This window comes from Haliotis rubra, unplaced genomic scaffold (genome assembly GCF_003918875.1).
Source record: "Haliotis rubra isolate DU_JTF1 unplaced genomic scaffold, ASM391887v1 Scf309, whole genome shotgun sequence".
Lineage (NCBI taxonomy): Eukaryota > Metazoa > Mollusca > Gastropoda > Lepetellida > Haliotidae > Haliotis > Haliotis rubra.
Genome location: NW_025766979.1, coordinates 310,416 through 316,415, shown reverse-complemented (window position 1 = coordinate 316,415; position 6,000 = coordinate 310,416). Strand labels below are relative to the sequence as shown.

Genomic DNA, 6,000 nt, shown 5'->3' with positions numbered 1-6,000 from the left:
GTAAGAGGCGACTAACGGAATCGGGTGGTCAAGCTCCCTGATTTGGTTGGCACATGTCATCGTATCCAAATTGCGTAGATCGATGCTCATACTGTTCATCACTGGATTGTCTGGTCCAGACTCGATTATTTACAGACTGTTGCCTTATAAGTGGAATATTGCTGAGTGCAGCACTAGACTACAAACAAACAAAACAAACGTGTTCAAATTCATATTTTACATCCTTTTGTGAAAACTCTCAAAGTATGCATGGTTTCTGTTCCACTTGTCTTTTGACATATTTGTGATTTAGAAAGATTTCAGTTGGAAAAAACATGTTTTGCCTGCTCAGTCTCAGGTTAAATGGCGCTCGGTCAATGGCGCCGAATCACCCGAGCGGACCCGAGTTCGTCAGTTATGTGAAACTGACTTTACTATATTACTACATAAACAAGTGGGTTACCTCCCTTGGCAGTGTTGACTTGTGAATGGTGATGAAGTCATGGCGTTGAGGTATATATCGCACCTATCTAAATTTCGACCAGGAAAATGGAGCATACGAACAAACGTGACCAAAACCGGGGTGGACTTTAAACCAGCAGCATCAACCGAAATTTTAGAAAAATGGCAGTGGAGGAAAGCCGGCTAATTTATATAACGATGGTCACCCTATCGTAGATTTGACTTTCGAAAATGCAAGAGAAGCCTACAGAAGCAAAACGACATCTGAACTCGCACGGGCCTTACTTGTGTTCAAACTCTGCTCCATCAATTATCTCGTGGATAATCAAATAGTTGTGAGTATACCTTATTTTTTGTAACAATACATTAGCGAAAGCACTATGCAAGAAACTGTTTGCCGGTAAATGTAACCAGAGACCATATATCGGTATATGGTCTCTGATCTAACTCAGAGAAAAAGGGTAGACCTAATTGTAATGAAAATATTGGTAAGAGTTCCTCCCGTTCCAATATCCCAAATAATATGTATAAATAATCTAGAATTATCAAACAAAACTTAACACAACAATTACTAAGAGAACTCACAAAATGATTAAAAGTCCAAAATTTAAGTTAGGGTTAGGTTTAGAGTTTGGTTTCTAGTTTCTGAGTTGGAACGGAAGGAACTCTTTCCAAAATATTAGCATAGTGAAGAAACTGAAGTGAATTTTTGTCATGTTTTGGATTAACGTGCTGTAACCCTAACACAACTAACTTCAAAACAATAAGGCCTGCGAGATCAGTGAAAATATGACATATTAAGTCAAACTAGTATTGAGTAAGTTATTTAATCTCACTGCTCAGTAAGCTGCCCTGTAAACAACGCTCTTGTACATGTGTTTATCATTCCATTGGAGACGGGTTTGAATCACTCCAGCTTATTGGGATACAGATAATATATTCATTACATATGCTTACATATGTTTTGGTGAACACATGTGGTTCGACACTGGCAACACCTGTTTGGGACTATTATGTATTTCATTCTCCAACCTAGTGTAGAGTTTTAATAGTTATGAATAATTTTGTTAATTTCTTGCTGAGAAAATAAAACACATTTATTTAAATGCTTCATACAAGCCAGAAATAGTGTAGTTTATTGTGTTTAAGAGTATTTATTTATTTGTAATCATTCGTCCCTGCCCTACATATGTGACGACTGCAGCATCTGTTTGTTAGTATTAGTCTGGAAATTACACTAAACAGCAGGGATAGAGACGAGGTCTGTGACTTCAGCCATGAGTCTGAGTCAAGTAAATATCTGTTGGTCTGTTTTAAAGCTTATATAACCCCTGAAGATATGGGTTAGAATTGATCTTCAGTAACCCATGCTTGTTTTGTGAGGTGACTAATGGGATCAGGTGGTCAGGCTCGCTGACTTGGTTGACACATGTCATCATATCCCAATTGCGTAGAATGATGCTCATGCTGTTGATCACTGGATTGTTTTGTCCAGACATAATTATTTACAGACCACCACCATATAGCTGGTATATTGCTAAAGATCCATGTTCTTTTTTATTCAAGAGATTTTACTTTAGCTCAGAATACATATTTCAAAACTAATCTTTAGTTCAATTGGCCAATTCCCACTCACCCTCACCCCTAAAAATTGAAATGGGCTGCCCCTGTCCCAATGTAATCTGATATCAAATGTTGACCCTTCCTCTCAATCAATGTGATCTGATATCAAATGTTGACCCTTCTTCTCTCAATCAATATGATCTGATATCAAATGTTGACCCCATCCTCTCAATCAGTATGATCTGATATCAAATGTTGACACCTTCCTCTCAATCAATATGATCTGATATCAAATGTTGACCCCATCCTCTCAATCAATATGATCTGATATCAAATGTTGACATTAAGTAACCCTTCCTCTCAATCAATATGATCTGATATCAAATGTTGACCCCATCCTCTCTCAATATGGGGGTGGTGGGGTAGCCTAGTGGTTAAATCGCTCACTAGTCACTAAATGATCCAGGTTCGATTCCCCACATGGGTTCAATGTGTGAAGCCCGCTTTCTGGTGTCCCTGCCATGATATTGCTGGAATATTGCTAAAAGCTGCATAAATCTAAACTCATTCACTCACTTACTGAATCAGTCAATATGATCAGACATTAAATGCTCATATAGGGAATATTGTTCTCTTTGCCAGTATGGTGTACCTTCCCCAAATATCCCTATGTTATAATGTTAGTGCCCTATATAACACTCAACCATTTTGTGTGTCACCTTGAGTTGTCTAATGGAACATACTTGAAATTACTGGAGTGGAAAATAGGTCAACACCTGTCAGAGTCACCTTTTAGGTTATTTAAAGAAGTGAAAAACCAAGAATAGTGTATTGTGTTAGGGGCATAACAAGGGGATAAAAGTGGTTATTCCACTCATGGTGGACAATAGATGTCTTACTATTTAGGGGATAAGGGATTTGAATTGACCCAAGAATGTGAAATAATTGATCCTGAACACTTTATAGCAATTGTTCCAAATTGTTTGACTGTAATGATAAGAAAATAGAACATACCCTATCTTTGTATTCTTCTCTATCATCTCACCCCTCATTGTTTGTAATGCATTTCTTAATTACATCTTCTTCCCTTAGGCTTGTATATACTTAATTTACATATCTGGCTTCCTGTACATCGATATATATATATATATATATATATATATATAATAAAATGTCCAAAGTAGTACAGGTGTTCAGTCATAAATATTGCATAGATAAATAAAAACAGAATGCGTTTTCTCCAACATGTTTCGCTTCTTTACTCTTCAGGGAGATTGTAGCGGTTTACAGTATGACGCCATTACATATATATTGTGACGTCATAATAGGGACAACATTCTAGAGCAACAAGGTCACAGCTTGCAATGGTTTAACATTGGTTTGTACTTGTCTATGAAGTAGTGTTCTTTAAAATTGCTTTTACTTTTGTCTGAATTTTGAACTTGATAAAAAGGAAATATTGTAAATTTAACATCGCTTCCTTTCACACAGACATCTAGATGTTCACTCAGTGGGATACATCGGGTTTCAGGACACTTTATTTGTTGTTTGTGGACACTGAACCCGGCTCTTAAATTTTCTGATTGACCAATATACTGTTCATTACAGCCTGTGCATGTTATGACATATATTATGTTTTTGCAAGAGCAGTCAAAATTCTGTTTTACATAGAATTTTCCGTTCAGGTCTCGTGAAAGTTACATATATATATATATATATATATACTGTACTGTTCACTATGATCATTATCCACCTGGGCAAGAACTAGCCCAGAAACATTGTGTTATCCATAAGATTTGTCTTGTATTACTACCCCAACTTCCAAATGACAGTGGTCCATATGGTCTCAATTTTCCTACCCATGATTATTATTAGCCATTTTTGGTCGGTGGGGAGCCTAGAGGTTAAAGCTTTTGCTCATCATGCTGAAGACGCTGGTTCGATTCCCCACATGGGTACAATATGTGAAGCCCATTTCTGGTGTGCCCTGCTGTGATATTGCTAAAAGCGGCGTAAAACCATGTCCACTCACTCACTCACGCTTGACCCATGAAGAAGTTGCGAGTCACACAGCGGGATCAGTATGACAATAGCAACAAAGTCATGAGTCACTGGGTCCTGTTGTTATCAAATATATCCTGGTTGTCAGAATTAACAATCAGGACCAAAATACACTTGGTTTCACTCTGATTATCAATCTGACATTTTGACAGTGACACTGGTCTTAAAATGTTGTAGATTGAATAAATTGATATCGGAGAATCAAATTCATGAAGTGATGTCCTAACACAATATTTTGTATCAGTATATACAGGCCTACCATACAAACGGTGAACAAATCATCAAACTGATCTCATATACACCAAAACAGAAACAAAACCACCAAAACTGCAACAATATCCTCCTAAAACCCAAACAACACATCTGTAATGGAAGACAAATCGCTTGAAATGGAAACAAAACTCGCTGATATCAGCTACAAGAGCTGTGAGAATGGTCACGCCGAATACAAAACGGCATTCATAGCATCCCAACACGGCAGTCATAGCATCCCTGAAACGGCATACAAATCGTCAAAGATGGCGGCGCAGGGAGACCTAATAGGGCTTTGGTACATAATTGTTTTTCGTCACTATGAGTCTAATCTTGAAAATTTGATATCGGGATGTAGTGCATAAACCCCCTATTGCAGTAAGCTTCAAACATATGTCCATACTTCTCAGTGTCAGGCTTGCAATTCTACACAATGTGGTCCCTCCCCGAATAGGATTTCTTGTCAACATGCCGTGGTCCTGTTTCTCTTCAGTTTGTAAATAAAGTGTTCATAGCGTCACATTCAACATTACTATATTTTAGTGATTAAAAAAGTTTACAACAGTAAAAGTTTTACTGGCTCTGGTATTGTGCTTTTTCACATGCTTTGTAAAGTAGCCTTGAATAGGCATGACATGGACAGTTATCCTCAAATGTTAAAAGGAAACGTCAAAGATGAGGTATACGGTGTGAAAATAATGCAACAGGTTGGGGGAGGGATATAAAATAATGACACTGCTCTATATTTCAAACAAACACATTATAAAATTTCAATTATGGCATGAGTGAGTGAGTGGGTTTAGTTTTATGTGGCTTTTAGCAATATTTCAGCAATATCACAGTGATTACACCAGAAATGGGCTTCACATATGGGGAACGGAACCTGGGTCACCGTCGTGATGCACAAATGAATGACGGCATGAAAAAATGTTAAATGAAATTGTATATTCAGCGAAAAAATGGTACAGTCCTAAGTAATTGTTTGGAATTATAAGGTAAAGCTGAGTGCTCACTGTTATTATTTGTTGTTGGAGAGGATATGACCGTGTTGCGTCAGTCGTTAAGCTGCTAGTTTAAACATCAGCTGTCATACATCACTTGGCGAGACTTAGTCATGTGTTGAATGGTATATAATCAGATGATGTGTTCAGACAGCATGTTATGTGCAGTCATTTGCAGACTAGAATAACTAACTTGTATAGAGACTGACTGTGCATAGCAAACTCCTTCGAACATGGCAGCCATTTTGTGTGTCTCATGCTTAAAGTAGGAAATGTTTACTGCTAAAATGCTTGGTGCCAATAACTGCTCATCTGAGCATGGCTCTGTTACTGAGTGAGTGAGTGAGTGAGGTTTGACTCTGCTTCTAGCAATATTCCAGATATAAGGCGAGGGACACCAGAAATGGGCATCACACATTGTACCAGCACCCATATGCTGATATAAGGTCTCTGATTCAATAATTGTACCATGTGTGGAATCGAACCTGGGGTTTTCGGTGTGATGAGTGAACACTTTTACCAGGCTAACACTCTGTTACTGAGAAGATTATTTTAAACTGCAATTAGTTTGCAATGAAAACAGAACTTTACAAGCCTTTCATACAGTTGGTGCCGAAAGCTTTTGAGTCTCCTTGCCCAAAACGTGTCTCTATTTGTAAGATTAAGGACTATTACAAGCTAA

General features: G+C 37.8%; 1 protein-coding gene across 1 annotated transcript in view; it reads left to right on the top strand.

Moving 5' to 3' along the window:
- The first annotated feature begins 448 nt into the window (after positions 1–448).
- The window catches only part of LOC124283035 (proline dehydrogenase 1, mitochondrial-like), a 30,651-nt gene continuing 25,099 nt past the window's right edge, over positions 449–6,000 (top strand). Inside the window, 1 exon segment of the mRNA XM_046719047.1 lies at positions 449–776. The gene's annotated coding sequence lies outside the window, so the exon portion shown is untranslated.